Below are 27,083 nucleotides of genomic sequence, written 5' to 3'. Positions count from 1 at the left end.
TTAGTCAAGATGTTCTAGAGGAACAGAACTTATAGAACGACTCTCTCTATATATAAAGGGGATTTATTAGAATGGCTTACAGGCTGTGGTCCAGCTAGCCCAACAATGGCTGCCTGACCAAGCCAGCTCCATCAATTAACAGGATCTCAAGGAAGCAAATGAGGATTGAACAGGAAGGAACACAATTAGTTAAGATTATAACATGACTCCAGCCCGTACTGGGGCTGAAGCTGCTGTATTTCTCTCCAGCCTGCTTTTATATCATTCTAGGTACATCTAAAAAACAAGGTCAGTTCTTAGATCAAAGACAAGGTGATCAAGCAAGGTGTAAACAAGGAGATCTCACAAGATGGTAATCGAGTAAAGTAGTAAGCAAAGGGATCATCACGTAAGGAAGTCATTCAGCAGAGCAGTAAACAGAGCCCCACTCTCACTGTTTCTGATGTTCTCTGAGCCTGCTTCCTTGTCCAAGCCCAGTGACAAATGCTGAATTCCTAGAAGCAGCGCCCAAAACTCTCAAGAGCTGCCTACGAACCATAGGTTCAAGGACCCAGTGGTTCAGTACACGAGGCTGGATGCCTGAGCTGCTCTTCAGTATATGCCAGAATCCTGAATGAGTAGGCTCTGATGCTGGTGAAGGAATGGGCTTGCTAGTGAGAGGGAGAGCAAGAGCAAGCAGGCAAAAGGAGAAAACTTCCTTCTTCCTCTCCTTTAATAGGCTGGCAGCAGGTGTGGTCCAGACTTAAGGCAGATCTTCCCACCTTAAAGATCTGGGTTAGAAGTGTGTCTTCCCACTTCGAGTGAAAAATCCCTTACAGGTGTGCCGAGCCATTCTCGTTAATTCCAGATGTCGTCAAGTTGACAGCCAAGACTAGATGCCATGGGGTCATGTCTGTAAAGAAGGAGTGACTGTTCAGGTCACTGTGACTGAACCCCACACAGTGTCTGAGGGGCGCCTGAAAGAGCTGGAAGAAGGGACAGCATGTTAGGCAGACAGAAACCCTGCTACTGTGTGCCAAGGATCATGCCAGCTCCCGGTCACCTCTCCTGGTGACTTTACCATCTGTCCTTGAGTGACCTCTGCATCCCAGAGCTCTGTGTTCTAGTTTCACTTTTGTTGCTGTGACAACATGACAAAAAAGTGGTGGCAGGCAGGGGCGCGGGGGGGGGGGGTAGCTGGGGAGTGGGGAGTGGGGAGTGGGGAGTGGTTAACCAGCTTATGATTCCATGCTCTCTGTTATTTGAGGGAAGTCAAGGAACTTAAACCGTCCTGTCCATGGCTGAGCAGGGGGGGAATAGACACAGGAATCTTTGCCTGCTTGCTACTCAGCTAGCTCTCAGTACTTTTCACACTGGCCAGAACCCTAAACCAGGGGATGGGTCCACACTCAGTGGGGCTGGCTCAATGAACAATCAAGATGATCCTCTACGGACAAAGCCACAAACAAAACTGACCTAGATAATTCTTCTCAGATGAGACTTCATCCCCAGGTGAGTCTTTGTTGTGAGGAGTTAATAGTTAAAAGTCAACCATCCGGGGGGTGGTGAGAGGGGGGATGTCACCACTGAGGCCCACAGTTCCGTGCTTGCCACAAGTTCACCGTTCAATGTTTCCTCGAGGAAGGGTGAACTCTGGGTGCTTGTGACCTCCGCCACTGGACACAGGAGCTCTTCTTAGTGCTACCTTCATGGTAACCACACCCACTCTGCATTTTTAACTTAGTGTGGTCAACAGCCTTCCCAGGGGGCTTCAGTTCCAGAGCACCTCGATGTGTGTGTCTGTGCGGTGTGTATGCAAGTGTGTGCATGCGCTGCTGGGTCTGGGTACCTAACCTTTGCCAATACGGGGGTGGCAAGGGAAGGGGTGGCCATCTGGCTCTCCATGTCTGTAGCGTCCTGGTTATTATTCTGATCTCAGGCAGAGACAGCTGCATGGTGGGGGAGGGAGCTGACAGGCAGTGGCAGGGGTCACAGTGGCTGCTGGGGTTGGAAGGTGAAACAGATCCAGGCAGGGAGGAGGGAGAGGCTGGAGGGACAGAGAGCCAACTAGGAAGGTAGTTGCGCTCACCTTTCCTCACCTCCCACCCCGCCCCCTCTCTTCTTTCTGTCAATCCAGCTATGTGCTTTGCATGGTTGCTGGTGTGTGGGCCAGGTACCTCAGGCCCTCCTGTGGGGTGAACCCCAGCAAAGGTTGGAGGTCAGTAAGGGACAACGTCTGGGCTGAAAACCTCTACTCTGGTCTGTCCGTTCTCTCACACACTTTTAAAGTTCCCCATACTCTGCTCAGTATCCCAGGGCTGACCCCGGAAGGGAGCTTGTCCTCGTTCTGGGTAAGAAGACCTGGTGGGAGGTTGCAGGACCTGTGTTTCTTTGGCTCTAGAGACCCAACTTTGAAAACACACTTTTGTCCTTGTTCCTCCAGCCCTGGTGGAAACGGCAGTCTGTTCGCTGGCTTCTGAGTTCTCACCCTTTCTCTTCCAGCCTTTCTTCACCCCTGCGGTCATGGGTATAAATGGCTCTTCTTTTGCATGCTCAGAGAAGCCTCTTCTGGCTCTTAAGGCTGCAACCCCCCATCCAGCTCAGGAGGTCTCGCTCTGCCACAAGCTAGCTGGGAGAACATGCGCGCTGGCTTTCTCTCTGTGTAAAATGGGGCCATTTCCGGTACTCTTCTGGATATCCCCAGATTTCCAGATCCACCCTGGGGGATTTCTCAAGCTGTTCCCTCCTCACCTTTGAGGGAGGGACAGATCTGCTCCCTGGGTGTGACCTCATGTGCTTAAGGAATTCTTCCCCCTCCCCTCATCCATTTCCCATATAAGAATGGTCCTACCTAGAGCTGGGAAGAGAGATCTCTTCTTGAACAACCCTGAGTAGTCAGACTCATGAAAAAAAAAGTTCTCTGCCTTAAGAAGTGAGGCAAAAAGAGGGGATGGTAAATGATAAGAAGAGCTGGGTGAATGAAGCCTCCTTGGTCTTCTCTGGCAACACACCTGCCTTTCCTACCTCAGGTCCAGACAGCTGTCAGTTTGGAGAGGGGAAGCTTCAGGGGGTGGAGCTGTGCAAGGAAGCCTGGGAGAGATCAGAACAGAACCCGGGCCTTGTTTGGGGTTTGAAATGCCCAAGCTGTTAATTTGAGACTAATCAATGCTAATTTGCACATATCTGGTTGCTAGAGTCTGTTATCTATTTCTTGTCAAGATGTCCCTGGGGCTCCCAGCTCTTTCTCATGGCTGCCCACCGGGCACCTCCTCTCTCCCACTCAAAGGCATTGTGGGACTAGCTCGGCAGGGGGAGACGGCGGATGAGCACTCAGGAAGCCTTTGAGCCCACCCCAGCTTGCACAACGGGCTGGAAGAAATTCAGGACTCTGAAGGGGAGGAGGAGAGAAGGGGTTGGGGGGCCGGCCAATACAGCCCTGGAGGAGGAGAATTAAGCAAAAGTGCAAATTACCCAAACCCGTGATTAACATTTCTTCCAAATCTGCATGAATATTAAAGCGTAACCCACCCTGGTCCCCACACAATGAATTCTGCATGAATCTTAAGATAAATCGTTTGGATAACTTAGCGGCAGCTGTAGTCCCCTGCCACCAGCTGCTTCCCCAAATCATTTCAAGGCAGGGAAGGGATGTGATAAAGGGAATGTTGGTAAGGGTCAGGAGGGGGCTGAGGGACCCAGGAGGGGGCCAGGAGGGGGTAGGGGTTGAGGAGGGGGTCCAAAAGTGGTGGCCAGGAGGGGGTGGGGGTGAGGAGGGGGCTAGGAGAGGTCCAGGGGTCAGGAGGGGGCCAGGAGGGGGCCAGGAGGGGGCTAGGGGAAAGGAGGGGGCTAGGGGTCAGGGGGGGCTAGGGGTCAGGAGGGGGTTGGGGGAGGGAGGAGGATGGAACAAGAGGAGACAGGAGGGGGCAGGAGGGACCAATTATTTAGACACTCTGCTCAAGCACCACAGCTAGGCAAGGTGTCATGCTGAGGGTGAGGGTCTGCTTCCCCAAAGCCTGTGGCTGTCTGTCACATGTCAAGCAGACAAGATGAAGGGTAGGCTTCACCAAGTCTGCACCTGTTTGTCAATGTTGAAAGGACAAAGAGTGAGCTGTCAGCCATCTCTTTGCCCTGCAAGGACTTCTTGCCTGTGTCCCTGTTCTGTTGCTCGTCCCCTCGCCCTCTTTGAGAGGCAAACCTTGATTGGCACTCAGCTCACACCCATCACCTTGGAGGGTAGGATTCTCAATCAAGGACAGCTCTGACCCCGCCGGGAGACACTTGGCAGGAAGTGGTCCTCCTGATGCTGCTCCACGTTGAGGAGCATCCCACAGGGACGCTCCCTCACCCTGAGAATAACCCAGCCTCTGATATCAGCAGCACAGAGCCCCAGAAAGCCTGCCCCGGGGGTACACAGCTCTTATGGTCTCCTTGCTTCCCTTGAAGATTTGGTCACCTTCTCCTGCGGTACAATTGAGTCAGTCAAGGTCCTAGAAAAGGGCCAAAGGCAAAGTTTAGAGCTTGAGGGTGGCAACATAATTATTGTGGCTGTCATCAAGTCAGGCAAGGCCCTGCGGGCAGCAGATGGTACCCTCCAAGGGTTCAGACCGGCGACATTTGTGTGTGTGTGTGTGTGTGTGTGTGTGTGTGTGTGTATGCTAGTGCCTGCATGTGCAGAGGCCAGAGCATGACATCAGGTATCCTGTGCCATCACTCTTACACACTTTGAGGCAGGGTCTCTCACCGAATCTGGAGCAAGGCTAGTAGCCAGTCAAGCTAGCACCCAGTCTGCCTCCATCTCTCGTGGCGTCAGGATTATATGCCTAGCTTTTTTACATAATGCTGGTCCTCAGGCATGCTCAGCAAGTGCCCTTCCACCCTGAGTCATCCCTCATCCCAGCCAAGGCTGTTTAATGAAGAGGACATTTATAGACCTGTGAGTAGAGTTAAGAGACCCAAAGCAGGTTGTATAGGATCCAAGGGACAATAAAGTGGGAGTCGTCCCATCCTTAAGTCTAAAGGGCCATGGGAAAGGAACAGAGGGACCTGGGCCAGGAGAAAGTCAACGGAACCATAGCCTCAGCCAGAAACAAAGACTAGTGCCCTGGACTGCCCATGCCTGGTTTAAAAGGCAGAGAACAGCATCGCCTGGAGGAGAAAGAAAGAATGGATAGATGAACTTAGGGGATACGTGGAGAGTAGATGGCAGAGCCATCATGACCAGTGCCACCTTGGGAACCCCAGGAACCTCAGAGGAGATCGGTTAACACATGAGCAGCAGTTAGAGATAAGCAGCAGGGGGAAAAAAAAAACTGATCGTAACCATGAGAGGGTTAGTACAAAATGCGTTTTTGGAAAATCCTAGACTCTCTTTTCTTGAGAGAAGGTTAAAACATTAGGATTCACTTGGGAGCCAATCTCAGAGAGAGCTTCAGGAAGCCAGTGGCATGCTGGGATTCAATTTACAAAAACACAGTTGAAGCTCCAATTTACAGACAGACATGCTTCCCCTCGTCTAGAGAGAATTGCCCGTGGACTGGAGTGGAGTGTTCAAAGAGGCGAAAAACCAGCCCGGCATGTTGCAAGGCTGCATGTAGACCTGGGGTCAGGTCCCTGGGAGATTGGGGGAGGGGAACTCACCAGCTTGATGGCTGGATGTAGTGGGTGGGAGAGGAAGAGAGGTTAGCAGGGGTCCAAGCTTCTGGCCCTAATAGCTGGGCAGATGTTAGAGCTGCGTCTAGATAGGGAGAACGGGAGGGATGTTAAATTGGGTTCAGCTGGGTGCTACTGCTCATGTCCTGGTGGATGGTCATTTCTTGGGTTTGGGGGAGGCTGGACAGTGTGCTGAAGCTGCAAACCTTTCTCCTCTCTGGTCATAGGTAGGATCAGGACCTTTGGAGCCCCTTCTGGGGGTACCTGAAGGAGGGCAGTGTGAATGGGTCTCGCTGAGGCCACCGGACCCGAGGGCTTGCCTCCTGTTTCCGGTTTCAAGCAGCATCTTAACAAGAAGTAGACAAACAGGAGCGCTTCTCAGCTCAGCAGGGCGATGGGGGAATGAATTAAAATCCCATTATAAAAACGCCGAGGAGACTGCTGGCAGCCTCTCAGATGATCATTCCAGAACAACCCGCACGCACCGCCTAATGCCTTGCTGTGACTTGGGCCTCAGCAGTGGACTTGGGAAGACTTCAGTCAACCAGGGTCTGCCACCCAGGAGCCTGTAACCCTCACCTCCCTCAGGCTCTTGAATCCCCTTGAACTTCCCCTTTTTCCATGATTGGCTGGGGCCAGCCTCTGAGGGATACATCTGAGCCTTTTGACCTTGGCTCTACCTAGCAAGACCGGGACAGGGAGGAGGGCTCAATGGGTTTGATCCTGGCTCTCTCCCTGCCAGGAGGTGGGCAGCAGTGATGGTCAGTGAGCCTTTGCCTTGTTTCAAAGCATCTCCTGCCTCCCCTTCAGCCCTAGGGGCTACTGGCTTCCCTTTCTTGCTTAGCCTTCCTTGCCTGTCTTCTCCATTCCCTGGATCTCCAGCTTTGTTTCAGAATCACCAATGGTCTTTTCATTAAGACCTCCAAAGCATGATGATGGAGCGTGTTAAGACTTTCTACCAAGACCCTGACTCCCCACCTGCCACAGAGGCTGGAGCCATTGCTGAAAGAGATGGCTGATGGGAGAACTCCATGGCTGATGGGAAGGTAGGAAAGGCAGGACCAGATCCTTAGAAAGCTTGGTTGTGTGCACCAGTGGACAGGAGCCTCCAGAGTTGGTGTTTTCCCAGTTCTGTCACTTAATAACTCGCCCCGTAGCTATGGGAAACATACTTCAGTGTCTTCATTTTCCTCTCATAAGATGATGATGATGATGATGATGATGATGATGATGATGATGTTGGTGGTGATGGTGGTGGTGGTGATGATGATGATGGTGGTGATGGTGGTGGTGGTGGTGGTGATGGTGGTGATGGTGGTGATGGTGATAACACATGGCTGTAGAGTCGGTATGATTTCAAATGAGCAAATTCAAGCAAAATTTTTTTTTGTTCTTTTTTTTTTTTTCTTTTTTTTTTTCCGGAGCTGGGGACCGAACCCAGGGCCTTGCGCTTCCTAGGCAAGCGCTCTACCACTGAGCTAAATCCCCAACCCCTCAAGCAAAATTTTAAACTGGCACAGCACAAGCCATCTGAAATATTAGCTATTACTTTTGATCATAGTACCAAAATGAAATTTGCTTATTTTCCCCCATGCCACAGCGAAGGCCTTCCCAGCAACCAACCTCCCTCTACTTTTAAATAATGTGGTTGTGATGTAGTGTCTCTGGGGACAGAAGGTCCCTGAAGCCCCATCCTTTTGGGGGCGCTCCAATCCAGCTCCTAGCCTAGCATGCACCTTTCCAAAAGCGTCAGTGAGGACATGCTAAATGATTTTCTTGTCTGCGAATGGTAGGCCTAACTCAGACCAGGCCCTCTGAGCCTTGGGGATGGTATGTTGAACTCATGAATGCCATCTTGCCATGGGGCATTGAACTAGAACTGTAATGAGGCCTTTAGTGAACTGGTTTAGGACAGCCGTGCAGAAGGAAGGCAAGTACCAAAGGCTTCAGATTCATGGGCATTAGAAGAGTCTGGATTTGGAGGGTCTCATGTGACCAGCTTGATTCAACAGATGCCGCATGTTACCCATATCCTCCCAATGGAGCTAACTTACAAGAGTGAGCTGGACTTGGTGAGACTTTTGAGAGGAGGCCTTTCCTTTCTTCAGAGGATCTAAACTGATACCATGACAACCGTTGTTGCTGCTGTCCCCATATCACTCCTGTCACTACCATGCACATCACTACAATCTCCTACCACCACCATGACCACCACCATTACCACCACCACAACAACCACCACCATCACCACCATCACCAGCACCACCATGACCACCACCACCATCACCACCATCACCAGCACCACCATTACCACCACCACCACCACCACCATGACCACCACCACCACCACCTCCATCACCATAACCATCACCACCTCCACCATTACCATCACCAGCACCACCACTATTACCATTGTACCACAGCCACCACCATTCACCACTACCCCATCACCATTTCCACCTCAGTGTCGGCAAACACAACTCCTCCCATTTGGCCCTCATCTTTCCAGACCAGAAGTCCTTGACAGTTTTCTTTCTTAGCTTCTTTGTTCTGAGGCAAAGAAAAAGCTTCTTCCTTTCTCCCCAGGATGGGAGCAGAGGGCACGGTGAGCCGCAGAAGCAAGACGCACAGCAGACCTACCTGAATCAAGCGGCCTTGGATTTTCATCCCTCTGCTCTACTTCCACGCACGCTTTGCCCTGCGTGATGTGGGCATGGACACTGGAGAGAGGGAAACCTCTCTGTGGAAGTTCTCTGTCCTGCTTCTGTGTCTCTCAGCAGGGAGAAGAAGACCGACCTCATGAGCCGGTTCTGAGAAGACTGAGACAAAGGTAATGTCAATAAACGCTTGATCCGGTGTGCAGCAGGCTGTAAGGGCTCGTTCACCGATGCTTGCTCTACTTCATTTACCCCCACTCCCTGGTCACCTTGCACCTTTCCTCCACCCCAGTGGGGGAAACCAGAACAGTTCATGGAATGTGAGCTTGTAATGTCCACACCCAGACCCCAGACCCCAAACCCCAGTTCACTCGACATGAGTAACACTTTCCAATAATATTGCCCCCCCACCTCATATCCCAGTAACGTGGGACTCCCAAGATTATCTTCTCTTTTGTCCTCTCTGTATAAATTATTCACAGGTGTATAGCACATGCCCTAAAATTTAGAGGCTTAAACCAGTGTACACACTGTTACTTGAGAGTGCAGATTAGGAAGCCCAGCAGCCGAGCCTCACTCACAGGGCTGCATGCTGGGGCCAAAAGCTACTGTTCAGTTGTGGCTGGGGAAGGGTTAACTCTATGCTCATGTGGTTTCTGAAAGATCTCAGCACTGATGGGGCTGTTGGCTGCAGTCTGCTCTCAGTTCTTCGGGACAAGAGTTTTTCCACAGGGCAGTGTACAGCAGGGCAGCTTGTTTTATTAAGTGAGCAGGTCAAGTGCTTTGTAGCTTGATCATGAGAGTGATGACATTCTGTCCCTTTTACCACCTCTATTAATTAGGAGGAAGTCAGGAAGTCATGGCCACCCACACTCAAAGGAAGAGATCACAGGGTAGGCAGAACAGCAGGCTGGAGGTAGGAGAGCACTAGGAACCATTTGGGAGCTGGCTACTGTATACACTTTGACCTTTGGGAGCTGGCTACTGTGTACACTTTGACCTTTGGGAACTGGTTACTGTGTACACTTGGACCTTTGGGAACTGGCTACTGTATACACTTTGACCTTTGGGAACTGGCTACTGTGTACACTTTGACCTTTGGGAACTGGCTACTGTATACACTTTGACCTTTTGGAGCTGGCTACTGTATACACTTTGACCTTGGGCTTTAAGGAAAGCAAATATGAGTGTCTTGATCTTTCTCTAACAGTAGATGTTGCTAGGGGTTGCTCAGTGACTTTTTTTTAGGGTGACATTGTTCGGAATAGCTCAAGAAACAGAAATAGCCCATGTATACAGCAACTGACACAGGACCATGAAGACACAGGGTATCCATATTGATAATGAAGAGCAGTCAAGAGAGGTACTGATAGGCTTCACATAGCCTGACCTTGACTATCCGATGCTAAATAAAAGAAGCCAATCACAGTGAACCATAGATCACAGGGCCCCATTCCTAGGAACGTCCATACCAGGCAAATCTATAGATGTGGAAAACAGATTAATGGTTTCCAGGGCTGGGGTAGGGGTGGGGGACAAGAGGGAGGCAGGGGGTTAAGTGGTGCCTCCAATATGCAAAAGGATGTACTCTCTGGCACCTATGAGTAGACTTGGATTTATTACTTATGCACCTTTTTTTTCTTTTTTGAGACAATCTCACTCTGTATCCCAGGCTAGCCTGGGGGTCCCAAGGTGGCACAGGTTCGCTTCAGGCTTCTAGAACTCTCTCTCTTTTTTTTTAATTAACTTGAGTATTTCTTATATACATTTCGAGTGTTATTCCCTTTCCCGGTTTCCGGGCAAACATCCCCCTCCCCCCTCCCCTTCCTTATGGGTGTTCCCTTCCCAACCCTCCCCCCATTGCCGCCCTCCCCCCAACAATCTAGTTCACTGGGGTTTCAGTCTTAGCAGGACCCAGGGCTTCCCCTTCCACTGGTGCTCTTACTAGGATATTCATTGCTACCTATGAGGTCAGAGTCCAGGGTCAGTCCATGTATAGTCTTTAGGTAGTGGCTTAGTCCCTGGAAGCTCTGGTTGCTTGGCATTGTTGTTCATAAGGGGTCTCGAGCCCCTTCAAGCTCTTCCAGTTCTTTCTCTGATTCCTTCAACGGGGTCCTATTCTCAGTTCAGTGGTTTGCTGCTGGCATTCGCCTCTGTATTTGCTGTATTCTGGCTGTGTCTCTCAGGAGCGATCTACATCCGGCTCCTGTCGGCCTGCACTTCTTTGCTTCATCCATCTTGTCTAATTGGGTGGCTGTATATGTATGGGCCACATGTGGGACAGGCTCTGAATAGGTGTTCCTTCAGTCTCTGTTTTAATCTTTGCCTCTCTCTTCCCTGCCAAGGGTATTCTTGTTCCCCTTTTAAAGAAGGAGTGAAGCATTCACATTTTGATCATCCGTCTTGAGTTTCATTTGCTTGTAGAACTCTCTTGTCTCAGCCTCTCAAATCCTTGCAGATGTAGCCAAGTTAAGGATTGCAAAATGAGTTCCTTCTGGGTTTAGGGCACACCCTAAACCTAATGATTCGGTGCCTTTTACTACCTGTGGTTCCGGGATCAAACTCAGGGACTTGACACGCCCAGGGAGCATTCTGCTGAATTTCCACCCTGTCTGTCCATCCGTCTGTCTGTCCGTCTGTCTGTCTCCGTCTCTCTTTCCCTCTTTCTTTCCTTCCTTCTTTCTCATTTTCACCCTCTCTCTTTCTCTCTCTCCTCTTTCTCTCTCTTCTCTCCCTCTTTCACTGACCCACCCCTCTCCAGAACTGTTGGAGAACCAACATTTATTACTTTAAGTCCGAATCAGTGGAAATCTCTGGCACCCTCCAGAAACAGACCACGGGTGATCCCGTAGGATGCAGGAAAAGACAGACTGAGCTGGTAGCCCATAAGCTTCTGCATCATGCACTTAAAAATTACAGGAGACTCTAGTGTTATCTCGATAAAACTATTTCCAAAAGGCAGTTCAGGGATTCGTGCATATCCCCAGAAGGCACAGGGCAAGGTGGGGTGATCAATCTCCAGGTAGTACCACACAGATAAGCTGATACCTGTGGACAGTAGAGTCCATTGGGGAGGCATGGGTGATGGGAGCCCCTCGTCACTCTGCTTTTCCTGTCCTCCCATTTCTCATGCATATTCTTGTTGCCTCTGCTGGGTGGGGTTTAGCATTTTCTCTTTACCTCTCTATTGTCTCTGATCCTCTTTCCCCCCACCCCCAAGCATCCCTCCCTGTATTCTGGTCCCTCACCCCCTCCAAACACTAAACCCCCAGGGGTGGGCTCCATTTCCCCCCTCCCTCGGATGTTAGGGGAATTGAAGGCAAGGCAAAAATATTTCTGAGGTCTAAATTACACCGACCCTGGAAGACTGAACTTGCGGTATAATCCAGGTTATGAATTGTAAATCAGACGCCATGCAAAATACTCACAAAAAAATTCAATAAGCTGCTTTTGCTCCTAGCACAGAAAGGCAGGGCCTGGGGAGATAGAGGGAGGCGGGCTATGGTTGGAGGAAAGGGAGACAGAGTGTGGAAGGAGAGCAGAGGGCAGCCAGGCTGTCTTTGCCAACCTTCTCAGGGCCAGAAGCCATTCACTTACTTATCCAGGGGAGAAGCCAAGGGGTCTCCATGGCCTTTGTGTGATATGCCCTTTAAGATGTAACCCAGGCTTGCAAATAAATATGACGTAGCTATCAGCCTACCTAGAGAGGCTGTGCCAGTTCTCTGAGACAGGGGTCTAGCCTTCTTTGAATCAAATCTTTTTTTTTTTTTTTTTTTTTGGTATGGGTCCCACCTCTACAGTACCACGAAAGTATACCATGTGATTTTTTAAAATTAGATTTATTCACTTTATTTTGTGTGTGGGTGTTTTTCCTGCCTGCATGCATGCATGGACAACCATGTGTGCTTAGTTCCTGCAGAGGTCAGAAGAGGCTATTAGATCTTCTGAAACTACCATGTGGCCAACCACATGGCTCCAGGTCCTCTGCAAGAGCAGCACCTTCTCCTAACTATTGAGCCATGTCTCCAGCACTGTGGTAGTACCTTTTAGTCCTTCAGAACCCATGCATAAAAGCCAGGCATATGTCGATGTGCCTGGAATCCCAACAGCGGAAGAGGTTGAGACAGGAGGATCCTTGGGGCTCACTTGCTGGTCCATCTATGTGAACTGGTAAGCTTGAGGGTCAGTGAGAGGCTCTGTCTTAAAAAACAAGACAGCACTAGAGAACAACACCCACCGATGTGGTCTGCCTCTGCATATTAACATACACACACACACACACCACACACACACATCACACACACACACACTCACCACACACACACCATACACCATACACACACATACACACACATACGCACACACCACACAAACACACACTCACACACACATGTACACACACACTCACACATACCACACACACACTCACACACACACATACACCACACACACACTCACCACACACATACACACACCACATACACACACATCACACACACATAACACACACACCACACAAACACACACTCACACACACATACACACACTCACATACACTCAGACACACTCACACACACACCACACACCACACACACACTCACACACACTCATACACATACACACACATACACATTCACACACACACTCACACACATATGCACACACACCACACACACAACCACATACACACTCACACACACTCATACAAACACTCACACACATGCACACGCACACACACCACACTACACACACACCATACACACACACACACAGGCACATGCATGCACACATACGTGCGTATGCAGAAGGTAAATTCACAAGATCTATTTCTCTCAGGTATTGTCAGCAACCCTTTGATCTTGGGGTCAGTGAAGAGAGTCCTTGGAAACCTCTGCCCTCAGTCAAAGACTGATGGGAGGTGAGAGGTCACTGGGGACCAACTTTCCTTCTTGTACTTGGCCACTGAATGTCCATCACATCTCTATAAAGGCCTCTGATTTATTCCCAATCCACCGAGGGCCACCTGCTGGGCAGCACACTCTCTGTTGGGACACAGGGCTACGATGAGACCTTTCCCTGAGTAGGTCTGGTGACGACATGCTGGCTCCTCCACCCCTGCCTTCCAGGTGCTCAGAAAGTCCATGCCCTGGTCCACATTGTACCACCCTCTAGGGGAGTGTCCAAGGGCAGCCTTTTGTGGTGGCAGCCATGTAGCAGGCATGAAGAAGGGCAAGGGAGACTGGAAGTTGCTGCAGCCTGGGGCTGTGGAAGCTCAAATGTTCCTAGCCTATTAATAGTCACGATGAGGAGGATAGGAAGCCTCCTCTGGAGGGGCTCAGAGTCCTTCGATTAAAAGGCAGAGTCTCAGGGGTTGGGGATTTAGCTCAGTGACAGAGCACTTGCCTAGCAGGTGCAAGGCCCTGGGCTCGTCCCCAGCTCTGATGGAAAAAAAAAAAAAAGGCAAAATAACAAAATGTGCCGATTTTCACACGCCTCTAATGAAGACACCATGAGGCAGCGGGGGATCCAGCTGTGCCCGGCAGGACCAGCTTCATCAGAGTGCATGGTTGGGAAGAGCTTGGCGTTCCCTCTCTCTGTCTCAGTCTCTGGGCATCTCCCCTCCCCCGCTTTCTCCTTCCTTGAATTCTTCCTTCACCATTTTTCCACCCTTGAAATACCTGGATAAGTGAAAACCAAGGAGATGACCTTGAGCCCTTTTTAGAACCCCCAGGGCACAGGCAGCTGGACTCTCTACTAGCTGGGGTCCCTTAACAAGCGTAACAGGCGGACTTTGAGCTGGGGACACCTTTGGTCACCATATCAGGGGGTCATACCCTAGTGTAACAGCCCTCTTTTGAAAATGGGCTGGCTGAGTGACTTGCTTCTAACTTACAGGGCATACAAGGTGACTCTGTGTCACTTCTATAACCAGGCTGTGTCAGATTACAACTCCTACCTCATAGGTAGCTTCTAGAGTCTTCCCAGCTTGCTAAATATGGATTTGAATTTTGTTAATTTCTAATTTTATTTTTTCTCGTGTGTGTGTGTGTGTGTGTGTATGTGTGTGCACGCGCACGCATGTGAATGTAGGGATGTCTAGTCATATGCACATGTGTGTAGAAGCCCAGTGATGATGAGTCTGGAATCTTCAGCGTTCTCTCGCCACTCCATTTGCTGAGATAGGCTCTTCCACTTGAACCCAGAGCTCACTGTTTAATGACTTTAGCTCATCAGCCTGCCTCGGGACCCCTTTGTCTCTGTCTTTAGGCATTGGAGTTGCAGGTGGGCTGTTGGGCTCACCTGGGATTTACATGGCTTCTGGGATGTAAACTTCAGTCTTCATGAAGCACGGCTGATCACGTGGTAAGTGCAGTAGCCACTGAGCCATCCTCCCCGTTCCTGCTTGTAGGCTCTGATGAGTTAAATAAACTACCATGATGGAAAAATCCAAGCGAACAAGAACCTCTTCTGTCCAACAGCCTTCCAGGACTGAATCCTGCCAACAACCATCTTCAGCTGGGTGTGGACGTCCTCTGCTGAGCCTTCCGAAAAGACTCTGTCTCCTGATCTGCATGCAGCCTGTGAGACACCCCGAGATGGGACCCGGTAGAGCCATGCCCAGACTTCAGAGACCGTCTGAGAAGAATGGTGCTTTCCGCTGCCAGGTTTGGGGGGGGGCATGATTTGTTCCCCAGTGTTGGGCAATGAACACAGCAGATTATGGAAAGTTCTGGTTTCCCGCCGCACATCTGCAGCGAGGTTCCAATCAAGGCTGCAGAGAGGATTGACCAAGCAGGTGCCTGCAGGTGTGTCAGGTACCCTGGAAGCTGAGGAGAGCTGCCTCGTTACTAATTTACATCATACTGGTGATAATGGCTGGTCTGGGGCTCGGTGTTTAGGATCCTGTCTAGGCTTGCCTTTAATGTGCACACATTCATTCAGCTCACTCACTCTGCGTCCAGCACCGCCCCGGCTGCGTTCAGAATACCAACAAGGTCACACTTAGTGCCTCGGTAACGACGTCCCTTACCTTGGAGGGACCTTTATGCTGCACAAAACCCACTTTGGTGGCAATCACTCAACTGGCAGAGCAGAGGCAGGCCCTTCCATTTTCTCCTTTATCTGGGGTGTGTCTCTGGGGAGAATAGAACCCGTTTTTCAATCCCTTGGGTGTTCTGTGTGGACCTTGAGGAAGAGACTGAAACTTAAGAGATGGAAGGACTTTTAAAAAAGGCAAAGTGAAGTCTTGTAACATGAAAGTAGCCATAGAAAATCTATAATCCAGTAGCGTTCAGCATCTCCGACGGTGCCTCAAAGCTGACTCATTGACTCCTTAACTCAACCTCTGCTCCTTCCCACTCTCCTGAGCTCTGTCTCTTCGGATCTGCATGCTCTGAACAGCGCCTGTAACTGGAGTAGTATAATATATATGTATAATGTGTGTGTGTGTGTGTGTGTATGTGTTTGTGTGTGTGTGTATAATGTGTATATGCATATGATATATATTGTACATAGAATACATATTGATATCTGATATAGAATGTATGTGTTGTTTGTGCCCACATTTGTGTGTGCATGTGTGAACATTGTGTGTCCTCAATTGCTCTTCAGACCTTGTTTTGTGTATGTGTAGACATATGCATGCGAAAAGTGTGTATGTGTGTATATGTGTGTGTGTGTGTGACTGTGTAGTGCATGCACTGTATGCATGTGTGCACACTTGTCAGTCAGGGGTTGACTTAAAGCATCTTCTATGGCCCTCCACCTTATTTTCTGAGAAAGGCACTCTCTCAATAAATCTAGAGCATAAACCTACAGCTAGACTCTGGCCAGCAAGCTCCCAGGATCTAATGCCTCCACCGTCCAGCACCCAGGGCTATAGACTCCACCCTTAGTTTTCTTTTTTCATAGATGGTAGGGATTCACGGTCAGGTACTTTTGTTACTGAACCGTTTCCCTAGCCTACCACCCTGTGTTTGAGACAAGGTCTCTCACCAGAACAAGTAGCATGCTGTTTTGGCTAGACCGGCTTGCCAGCAAGCCTCCCAGATGCATCTGTCTCTGCCTCCCCGGTGCTGGGATTCTGAGTGTACACCACTGTGACTGACTATCCCCAAGTTCTGGGGATTGAACTCAGCTGTTTGTCAGCCGAGCCATCCCCCTAGCTGTAGAAACACTTGACTGTTATAGTTGGTTTGTTCCTGGCGTTTAGTGGAGAGAGGCCAGGGATGGTGCTGTCCTGGCTGATTTTGTGTGTCAACTTGACACAAGCTAGAGTCATGAGAGAGAGAGAGAGAGAGAGAGAGAGAGAGAGAGAGAGAGAGAGAGAGAGAGAGAGAGATCCACGAGATCCATCTGTAGGGTATTTTCTCCATTAGTGATTAGTCGGAGAGGGCTTTGCCCACTGTGGGTAAAGCCATCACCAGGCTGGCAGTCCTGGGTTCTATAAGAAAGCAGGCTGACAGGCTGAGCAAGCAAGCCAGGGGGAAGCAAGCCAGTAAGCAGCATCCCAGAATGACTTCTGCATCGGCTTCTGCCTCCAGGTTCCAACCCTGCTTGAGTTCCTATCCAGACTTCCTTCAATGGTAGACTATGGCAGTGTGAGCAGAATACAATCCCCCCTCTCTGCCAGCAATAGAAACCCTAACTAGGACAACATCCTACAGGGCCTGGACCACAAAAACTGACTCAGTGTGAATGTTGCTAGTGCAGAGGAACCTGGCTTCTCTTCTGGTCTCTCCTCCATCTCTGGGGTCTCCCATCATCCACCTCGTCCTAGCTGCTTGTCTCCCTCCGGCAGCTGCTCTCTGCTGCCCCCACCTGGCACAGCCTTCCAAGCCTTAGTGGGAGATGGGCAGACAGGGGTCAGGATTGAGAGCCTTCTGACTTACACCGTAACCTTCTAGAGTCTCCCACAGGCTTCTCTCCACGCCCTACTGGCTACTTCCTCCTCCGAGAGTTATCTCCAGTCCCTGCTTCCCCTGGTTTCTACTGGGTCCCAAAGGAACAGTGTTGGTCACGTTTGGTCCCGTGTACTCCTGGCAGGAACCGGCCCAAGAAACATGTTGGTAGGAGTCTTGCATTGCCACACCAACTACAGCTGATCCAATTTTTCTTAATTAGTACATTTAATTATTAGTAACATTTCACTTAAGTAGAATTAATTACCCCATCAGCAGCCCTGGCCAACCCTTCCCACGTGAGCTTTTATTGCTATTCCCATTACTGAGGCCAGGCGCCTCCCCCATCCCTATCTCTCTAATGGAACTGGCTCCCAGCAAGAGCTCCTGGGAATGAAATCCCCCACTTCCTGCACCTGTGGAGGACTCCCGCCAAAGCATTCAATCAAGCCAGAAATTATGGGCAGCTGGGGTGAGCACAGGACAAGGAGAGGGGCTTGCTGCCCAAGGTGATTAGCATCTTATTCCCCTAGGTGGAATGAACCCAATTCACGGACAGCTTCTGCCTCTGGGCTGTATGTTCCAGAACAGGTGTTCAGTCGGGCATCACGGTGGGGAGAGAGGCAATGGACTCCAGTCTGCTTTTCTCAGTCGACTGCTTTAAGGTGGCCCCGGGGAGGAAGACTGAGGGTTTGAAGTACCAGCCTCTGAGCTGTCAGTATGTTTGGGTTTCCTAGGGGTGCACACCATTGGATTTGGGTAAGCCGCACACAGGAGGAGCCTGCCGGAGGTCAGGAAATGGTAGAGACTCAGTACCAAGTCAACTTGATTCTGCCTGAAAAAAGGGGCTCCTGCAGTCAGCTAGTCATGAACTCTCTAAACCCTTTCCCAAACTGCCCAGCCCACAACAAAGCCTGAGCCTCAGGAGAGGCTAAAGTGGGACTGAGGATACAGAGCTGGAAGAATGCGTTTCACACCTTCCTTTCCAGCTGACTTTTTCTTTCTCATCCCATCACCCAACGGTTCTTGACCTTGGACAGGTCACGCACTCTCTGAGCCTTGGCTTACTCAGCTGGAAAATGGATACCAGACATTTCGGTGGGCCGAAGTCAACAGGGGCCGTGATTGGCAGGATGATAAAGGTCCCCCGCCCTGAGGGGCCGGGGATCAAAGCAGTCTGTTTAATTTTAATTAGCCCCAGCTTGCCTCACTTACTGATTGATTGACACTTGAGACTGAAGGAGTTTCACACTCTACCACTGGCTTGAATCTTCACCTTTTTCTAGGAAACAAAAAAATCAAATGATTTTTGAGAGACAGGGCCTCAGTAAACTGCTCATGCTGGTCTTGAACTTGCTCAGTAGCCCAGGCTAGCCTCACCCTTGTGATCTCCCTGCATTAGCTTCCCGAGACCCCAAGATTACAAGTGTGCACTAGCCAGGCTAAAATAATTTTGTGTGACTATAAAACCTTTTCAGATCTGTAGAACCATTCCTTGGGACACATTTAGGATTCCAGGGAAGTAACTAGGGAGACCCAGAGCTCACTCCATAAGTCCGCCCAGCGCTCACTGCCCCATCCCTCTTCTTGGTCAGTTTTGCAGAAGGTTGACCGTAAGTGGGTGAAGATGACCCATGTTATGTTCTCAGAACCCTTCAGCCCTCACTTTATGGCTGTCAACTCAGTGTCTACCTTTGGAGGGTCAAGTCAAGAATCCGGTGTGGCATTGTGACAATCTCTAGTGTTAGTTTCGAAATTGGCCTTTCCACCAGTGTGAGTATTGAGTTAAGGATCATCTTGCGTCCTCGGTGGGACAACAGGGGATGTGAAACCCATGGTTCTGACAGAGCAAGGAAGAAGCCGTTAGAACTCTGCCATCTTTCATGGTAATGCTTTGGCAAAGCAGAAGCCAAGAGGAGTCTCTTAAAATCCAGGATAACCAACCAAGCAAAGCGGAAGCCGGAAGGTCAATCCCCAGCCACCAGCCATGATAGAGCAGAGCTGGTTCTGGCTCCAGTGTTAAACATCAAAGCTTCCATTCTGACTCGTATTTGCGAGTGATTCTTGAGTGATTCGCTTACCCTCACTAATTTCATCTGGGAAATGTGTGCAACTATCTCCTCTCTGTTTCCCTTGTGTGGTTGTGTGTAAAGACCATCCCTCCGGATGTGTGTGGGAAGGTGCTTGTCTTGGGGAAAATGCTCAGGTATGACATCTTGTTGGTATTTCTCTCCCCTCCGCCACCCCTGCCACTGCCTCAGCTGGGACAGGTATGGTGAGCAGGACCGTGGTGGTTTGTCCTTGGCCCAGGGAGTGGCACTATTAGGAAGTGTGGCTTTGTTGGAGTGGGTGTGGCTTTGTTGGAGTGGGTGTGGCCTTGTTGGAGTGGGTGTGTCTCTGTGGGTGTGGGCTTAAGACCCTCATCCTGGCTGCCTGAAAGTCAGTCTTCCGCCAGCTAGGCCTTCAGATGAACATGTAGAACTCTCATCTCTGGCTGCGCCATGCCTGCCTGGATGCTACCATGATCCTTCCTTGTTGATACCAGACTGAACCTCTGAACCTGTAAGCCAGCCTCAATTAAATGTTGTTCTTATAAGAGTCGCCTTGGTCATGGTATCTGTTGACAACAGTAAAACTGTAATTAAGACAAGGACCAAAGCCCAAATATGGCAACAACGTTGGGCACGATCATTATTATGCTCTGTGACAATATTGGATGAATTCATATGTGCCTAGGGGAGCAGCCTAAGTGGATGAATAACGAGAGGATATTTTCTGTGACAATCAATATCCCTTCAGTTGAACCATCTCTGCAGATCTGACATTTTGAGTTTTCTTTTTAGCTGCATCGACTGGGTTTATGCTTGCGTGCCGTGCACACGGTGGCAGGAAGGGCTGGCAGTGTCAGCAAGCCGGGTCCAATGGCGCCATAGCAGGAAGCAGCAGGTCCACCTGCATGAGACTCCAGTTAGGTGGGAGCTAGTGCTCCCTGCATAGTGCTCCCGTGGTCCTTACATCCGAGTGCCAGAGGATCTACATGACTGTGCATTCGCAAGCTAAGCACAAGCTGACAGGGCCTGGTGCCAACCCTGGAGACCCTGGCCTGGCTCCTGGATCGCCCGTCACTCTATTCTGGTCGAAAGCAGAGACCAGATATATGTGTGCTTGTGTGGTGTGGTGTGTGTTATATGTGTGTGTGTGTGTGTGTGTGTGTGTGTGTGTGTGTGTGGTAGTGGTGTGTGCATGTGTGTGTATAGTATATGTGTGTTGTATGTGTAGTATGTGTGTGTATGTATGGTATATGTGTGGTATGTGTGTATGTGTGTGAATGTGTATGCATGCATACATAAACATGAAGAGACCAGAGATTATCATTCATTGTCATCGCCATCATCTTCCTCTTCTTCTCTTCTTCCTCCTTTTCTTCTTCTTCCTCCTCCTTTTCTTCTTCTTCTTCTTCTTCTTCTTCTTCTTCTTCTTCTTCTTCTTCTTCTTCTTCTTCTTCTTCTTCTTCTTCTTCTGCTTCTGCTTCTGCTTCTTCTTCTTCTCCTCTTCCTCCTCCTCCTCCTCCTCTTCTTCTTCTTCTTCCTCCTCTTCTTCCTCCTCCCCCTCCTCCTCCTCCTCCTCCTCCTCTTCCTCCTCTTCCTCCTCTTCCTCCTCCTCCTCCTCCTTCTCCTCCTCTTCCTCCTCTTCCTCCTCTTCCTCCTCTTCCTCCTCTTCCTCCTCCTCTTCCTCCTTCTCCTCCTCTTCCTCCTCTTCCTCCTCTTCTTCCCCCTCCCCCTCCTCCTCTTCCCCCTCCCCCTCCTTCTCCTCCTCTTCCTCCTTCTCCTCCTCCTCCTCCTCTTCCTCCTTCTCCTCCTCTTCCTCCTTCTCCTCCTCCTCTTCCTCCTTCTCCTCCTCTTCCTCCTCTTCCTCCTCTTCCTCCTCTTCCTCCTCTTCCTCCTCTTCCTCCTCTTCCTCCTCTTCCTCCTCTTCCTCCTCTTCCTCCTCCTCCCCTCCTCCTCCTCTTCCTCCTTCTCCTCCTCTTCCTCTTCTTCCTCCTCCTCCTCTTTCTCCTCTCTCTCTCTCTCAATAGGGTCTCTTGTTGAGCCCAGAGCTCACCAATTTGGCTGGACTTCTAGCCAAGCAAGCCCCAAAGATTCTCCTGTCTCTGACTCTCCAACAGAGAGATTTCAGATGAGTTCAGCCGCGCCTGGCTTTTTACATGGGGGCTGGGGATCCGAACTCAATTTCTCACGAAAGCACTTTGTCAATAGAATCATCTCTCCAGCCCCCCGGGTGACTTAAGGCCATCTCTCCAGGCCTTGAGTGACTTCATAAGGTCCTCTCAGGGTTGAGGCCAAGCCATTAGCTTGGTTGTTGGTCCCATTATCTGCTGAGAGGTGGTGACAGGTCAGCACCCTTGACCAAGCCCCATAGCATCTCTTGCTGCTGTTTACCCGTTTGTAGAATAGAACTGATCGTACCAGTCTGTATTGGGCACCAGTGGGTACTGGACAGTCTTTCTTGGACTTGGTGTGGGTTAGTGTCCCTAGGCCTCCCTTTGACTCAGCGGTGCCTGCTCTGTAATAGTGCTCCCTGTGTAGATGGACTGAGACAAAGCTATACATTTTAGATATGGTGAGGGTTTGTAAGTTGAGATTCTGAGCGGCGGGGGGCAGGGGGAAGTTGTGGAGGTATTGGCTTTGGCAGCTGGAGGTGATGCTAAGGCTACTTCAGGAACACGAGGGAGAGTACCTTCTGGAGCCTTCTATATCTAGACTCTAGAACCTTTGAAGAGCTCCACACCTGATTCGACCTGACTGCAGTTTCACTCCATGAATCCTCTCAGCTTTTCCTGGCAGGCTGGTTCTAAGGCACAGAGCTTCACATGCCGGCTTTGGAATCTGCATCTGGATTTGCCTCCCAGTATCCGTGTGGCCAGATGTGTGCCTCATTGTTCAACTGCTGGATGGAGCAACAGTCATGCCTTCCTGGCAGGCAGCTGAGAGTATTTAAAGCGCTTGAAGGAGGGCCTAAGGGATTAAGCACTCAGCAAAACTGGGCTTAGCTTCTCCACAGGACCCAGGCGCTGCCATGACCTGATCACATCCCCTGAGCTAGCTTCTTTTTTCTTAGCTCACAAACCAATCCCCAATCAGGAATCTGATTGCCATGTCCCCATACCCACTGCCCTCACCAGGCACAGTGAGGCACTGGGGTCACTCAGACCCTTGGCAAGCCCTCCTCTCTTTGCTGTTTCCTGCCTGTATCTTAGAATACCACAGACGGGGTCATTTATGAATGACATGTCTCACCCCTTAGGTGTCTGTACCCGGCTAGGCCCTCTCACCCTCTGACAGCATGGAGGAGCCAAAAGAGGCAAAGCAAAGCAGGGTCCCACACATGTCCCACTAGTTCACTCTCCTGATAACTAAGACTTCGATAATATGGCATTAACCCATTCCTGAGGAAGGAATGCTCAGGACTCCCTTTCAAAGTCCTGCCTCCTAATACCCTCAAAATGCAAATCTGGGGACTAAGTTTGCAACCCACACATTGGCGGGGTGGTCGCCAGACCGTAGCACCCCTGTATGGACATCTGGACTGACCCAAAGCATCCGTGGGTGTCGCAAAGCACACGGTGTGGCTAGGGCAGGCTGGCTGGTTGTGGCCTTTTAGTGCCTTTGAGCTATTTTATGACCGTGGAAGACAGACGTACCCAATAACAATGCAGAACACTCTAGTCCATAGACATGCAAATAAATTCCGTCCCGAGATTGCATTGACTTTGGGCTTTCTGAGGAATGGGCCAGGCTAGTCTGTTCTTGGTCTCGCACCGCCCATTTTTCTGTTCTCCCTGTAAATGGCTCTGTCCCAGATTTGTTGGGCTGGCTGTAACATCCGCCTGGTTCTCTCATTAATGTGAACTCAAAAGAGCTCTTTAGCGTGACTTAAAGTCCGAGAGTCGTGGTCTTACCTTTCTTGGAAAATAATTCTTTAACATTTCCAACGATAAGAAGGTTTTCTAAACACAGTGTCACCGGGGTCCTAGTGGTCCTTGTCAGTTTTCCTATCTGTAAAATGGAAATAATAGTAGCTACCAGGCAGACTCCATGAGAATTTCCCAGTAGTATCTGACAAGCCTCTTGCCCTGGGGAGAAACGGGCTGGAAGGGTATAGGGCAAGTGGGCTGTTCCACCAGACAGAAGAACTGGTAAGGCTGGGTGAGCTCAGACCCTGGGAATCTGAGATCGGCAGGAGTGGAGCTGCTCCCCACTTATCTCTGAAACTTGAAGGGGAAACTTGTAGTTCTTTGGAAAGTCAGTTATGTCTAGTGATGGTTTGCTGGGGCACACGTCTTGCTGAAGCAGACACGGGAAAGATTGTTTTCCTGAAGCAGCCACGGGTGAAAGGATGTTTGGATAGAGCAGACACATGAAAGGACCCGTGATGAAGGAGTATAAATCTGACCCCATGCACAGTGGGGGAGGAGCCCTGAGCATTGGTGTAGTGTGCCCCGCCTCGATATTCTTCCCTAACAACACACATGTATTGGTTCACCTTATATAGTGTTGCTGAGCTCAGTTTGTGGTAACGCTGACTTTGAGAGACACTCACTGAACAACTGCTTTGAGGTTCCTGCGGCAGCTCGCTGTTTCCGTGGCCTCGCCTCAGGCCATTGGCGAGCCTTGCAGTTTCTTCAGCGTTGAACTACAGCTGCTGGCTTGTTCCTGTTGTCTGCCTGCCTAGAGAACTGGTCTGCTGAGTCGTATTTGGCGTTTGGAGCTCGCCCCCAAAGAACTATTGTTGAACAGATCCACTTCCCCCCATTTTAACAACTTTTTCTCTCTCATTGCCTCTGGTGGGTGATGGGCAAGAGGAGAGGTTGAACGTTTATTAAAATTGGCTGCAAAAAAAATTTATGCCTACAGTACCTGCTCTGGAACATGTAACCATGACATTCCACTGAGAGGACCGTGGGCAGACAGTCCTGTGAGGGAACACCTGGAGTCCTTCCCCATGCAGATAGAACATCGTTAACATCTCAAACTGAGCCAATGGGAAACACTTACCCCTGAATCTCACCCCACAGTCCCTGTCCACATGGAGTAAGCACACAGTTATTTCACCAAGGACAGTCTGAGAGTGACTGTTTGTATTGATCTGCAACACTTGAGGAAGAAGCTCTCTCTCTCTCTCTCTCTCTCTCTCTCCCTCCCTCCCTCCCCTGCATTTATCACTGGACCTTGAACCCACCTCCCTCCCCACCCCCCACTCCCCACCACCACTGCCTCTGCTGCTGGTGCTGGCCCTGACAAGAGACCTGGGACCTCAGCTACCTTCCCTGCACAGGGTACCCAAACCTTCCTAATTCTCTTCTAAGAGCTGCATCACCCCTGCATGGGACCTGTCCATCTGCTTCACCACCAGATGACAGAAGGGAGGCAGGTGACCCTGGCCCATTGAGAGTAGTGGGGGTGCAAAGCCTTTTGGACCAGGGGCTGTAGGGTAATCCAGAAAAACCCAGTTGTGATCAGTGCAAGTACAAAGAGGGTTTTGGGTGGTGGGCATCCCAGGTGTCTCAGCATTTGCCAGCCTTGAGAGAACCTCCCCAGTCACATAGAGGGGGAGGGGGGACCTGGACTTAGCTGTCTCTGGAAGAGGGACTGGAATATTCCTGTGACTCACTGGGTTTTGGAGAGAGGATGGGTGTTGGTTTGACTCAAAAAAATGACTCAGCAGACGGAAAGGCAGAAGCAGGGTGTGAAGCCTCAGGCTGACTTCCTCTTTAGTACAAGTGAGCGTCCCTGCCTGTCACTTTAGGAGACCAGGGTTTGATTTTCCAGTGAGGAGGATGACTTTTGATGGGGGAACTTAGGAGGCAGATTCGAGCAGATCCTTGTGATTTTGAGGCCAACTCGGTCTGTTTAGTGACTCCCGGGTCATACTGAGACCCTGTCTCAAAATCCAGACAAACAAACTAATAAATAAAACTGACTGGGCCCACGTCAGGGGAAGGGGCTTGGGCCCACTCCTTGGGGTTTATCTGCATGATTGATGGGGAAGATATTTTCTTGAGAGGTAGACATGGCCCTGTAAACACACTTCCACCCAGGTGACTGTTAGCAATACTAACAAAACCCATCGGGTCATAAAAATCGCATGAAAACTGAAGGGGGAATTGGCTGGGGCAGGAGAGAGAGAGCCAGAGTTTAGGACCATTTGCCACGGAATCACGAGGTTTGGCGTTTGGATCCCAGCATCCAGCTAACAAGGTAGGTGCAACCCAGGCTCCGAGGGAGGCAGAAGCAGCATTGCCAGGGCCAACCTAGCTGAGAAAACTCAAAACTCAAGCCCAGGCTCCTCAGGGAGAGAGGAAGAAAGAGAGAGGGAGGGAGGGAGGGAGGGAGGGAGGGAGGGAGGGAGGGAGAGGGAGAGAGAGAGAGAGATCCTGCTTCAAAAGACTAGGGGGAAAGTGGCAGAGAACACCTGACACCCACCTCAGGCCTCCACACACGTGTGCTGGTGCCACATGCATGTGCACATACGTGCTCCATACACTCAACAAATAGATACATACACATATAAATACATATTTATAAAGGGAGGACTGATTGGAGAAAGGAAGGAGATTGGCAGGAGTAGAGCAAGACAGAGAGGGAGGAAGGGAGGGAACGTTTGGACTACACTATGTACACACAGGAAAATGTCACGACGAAGCCCGCCGTTATGTGTAATTAAGACATGCTAATAAAGGACCCAGAGATTAGTGAAGTGACCTTGAAATAAGTTTGAGAGCTCACCGATTCACGGAGGATCAACAAGAAAATGTAGTTCTGAGCTATTGAGGTGGGGGCGTCTTACTATGTTATTTTTATCTTTCTGTTGGTTTGTTTTATTTTGTTTTTTGAGTGTCAAGAAGAGAAAGACAAAGGGCAGTTGGATGAGGAAGCAGAGATCTTCCAGACGGTTGTTTTCAATCTTTTAGAGCAGCTAGCCTTGAACTCCAGCAGACCAACCTCAAAAGCATTCATACCCTGTTGCAGCTAGAGACCAACAAAGCCGTCATCGAATATCATTCCGCTCCATGTCTTAGTGAGAATGGGGGTGGGGTAGGGGACCCAAGGAGCAGCAGAAAATGATTTCATGGTTTTCTAATAGGATGAAGGAAGGAAGGAGAGGGAAAACCAGTTTGAGCCCTCACTTGTGACATGCCTTCCGGGATCCAAGCTCAAAGCAACATAAAGAACAAAGCCAAATTTCATAAAGATAAATAACCTGTCTGGGCTTCCGCAACGAGGGGTGGGTGTCCCCAGAGAGGCCCAGAGGCAAGAGGCAGGAAGGGCCACTGAAGGTCCACCACAGTTCTGAGCTGGTGGACACTGATTCTGAAGTAGAAAAAGAAAAGCAAAACATAAAAACAAAAACAAAACAAAAAAACTAAAAAAACCCACAAGCCTGGCACCACTAGTTTTTAACAGCTCCTCAGGATGTTCTTGTGTGCTGGCCTAAAACCTCTGACCTGCAGTCTCTCCAGTTAGATCTGGCCCTCAAACATCTGCCATGCCTCTGGATGGGAGCCTTTGGACCTTCCGGCCCATCTGCAGCCTGTATCCCAAGGCAGACAGCAGAACTGCTCCCAACACCCTGGCCTGCCTCTCCCAGGGATCTCAGGGTGTCTGTCCCAGGAACAGCTTAGGACACTAGGCATCCCTGATGTCTGGTTGCTGGAGAATTCAGGAATGCTACTGCACTTGAATCTGCAGGGGAGCTGTTTCTTCTGGTCCCCTTTGGGGGAGAATGCCTTTCTGGGAAATCCCTGCCTGGGTCCCGCCATGCTGGGGTATATGGTGTGGGTGTGGAGTCAGTGTGTGATCTCTCTTCCTCACCTGGGAAACACAGCTTATGATTGCAC

The 27,083-nt window shown here is 50.1% G+C and overlaps 1 long non-coding RNA gene across 5 annotated transcripts; it reads left to right on the top strand.

The window, feature by feature from the left end:
• The first annotated feature begins 744 nt into the window (after positions 1-744).
• Positions 745-15,447, top strand: LOC134480723 (uncharacterized). 5 transcript variants are annotated; one of them, XR_015631346.1, is made up of 5 exons: positions 992-1,491; positions 5,856-6,674; positions 8,215-8,458; positions 14,553-14,648; positions 14,765-15,447. It is a non-coding gene; the product is annotated as an uncharacterized LOC134480723 (long non-coding RNA). The 5 variants fall into 5 exon arrangements; XR_015631348.1 differs by having other exon boundaries at positions 1,225-1,491; positions 6,511-6,674; XR_015631347.1 differs by lacking the exon at positions 5,856-6,674 and having other exon boundaries at positions 1,240-1,491.
• Positions 15,448-27,083: the final 11,636 nt, after the last annotated feature.

The sequence above is a fragment of the Rattus norvegicus genome, chromosome 10, assembly GCF_021556685.1.
Source record: "Rattus norvegicus strain SHRSP/BbbUtx chromosome 10, alternate assembly SHRSP_T2T, whole genome shotgun sequence".
Classification (NCBI taxonomy): Eukaryota; Metazoa; Chordata; class Mammalia; order Rodentia; family Muridae; genus Rattus; species Rattus norvegicus.
Note: the sequence above shows the minus strand (reverse complement) of the source record. Positions and strands in the feature narration are given on the sequence as shown.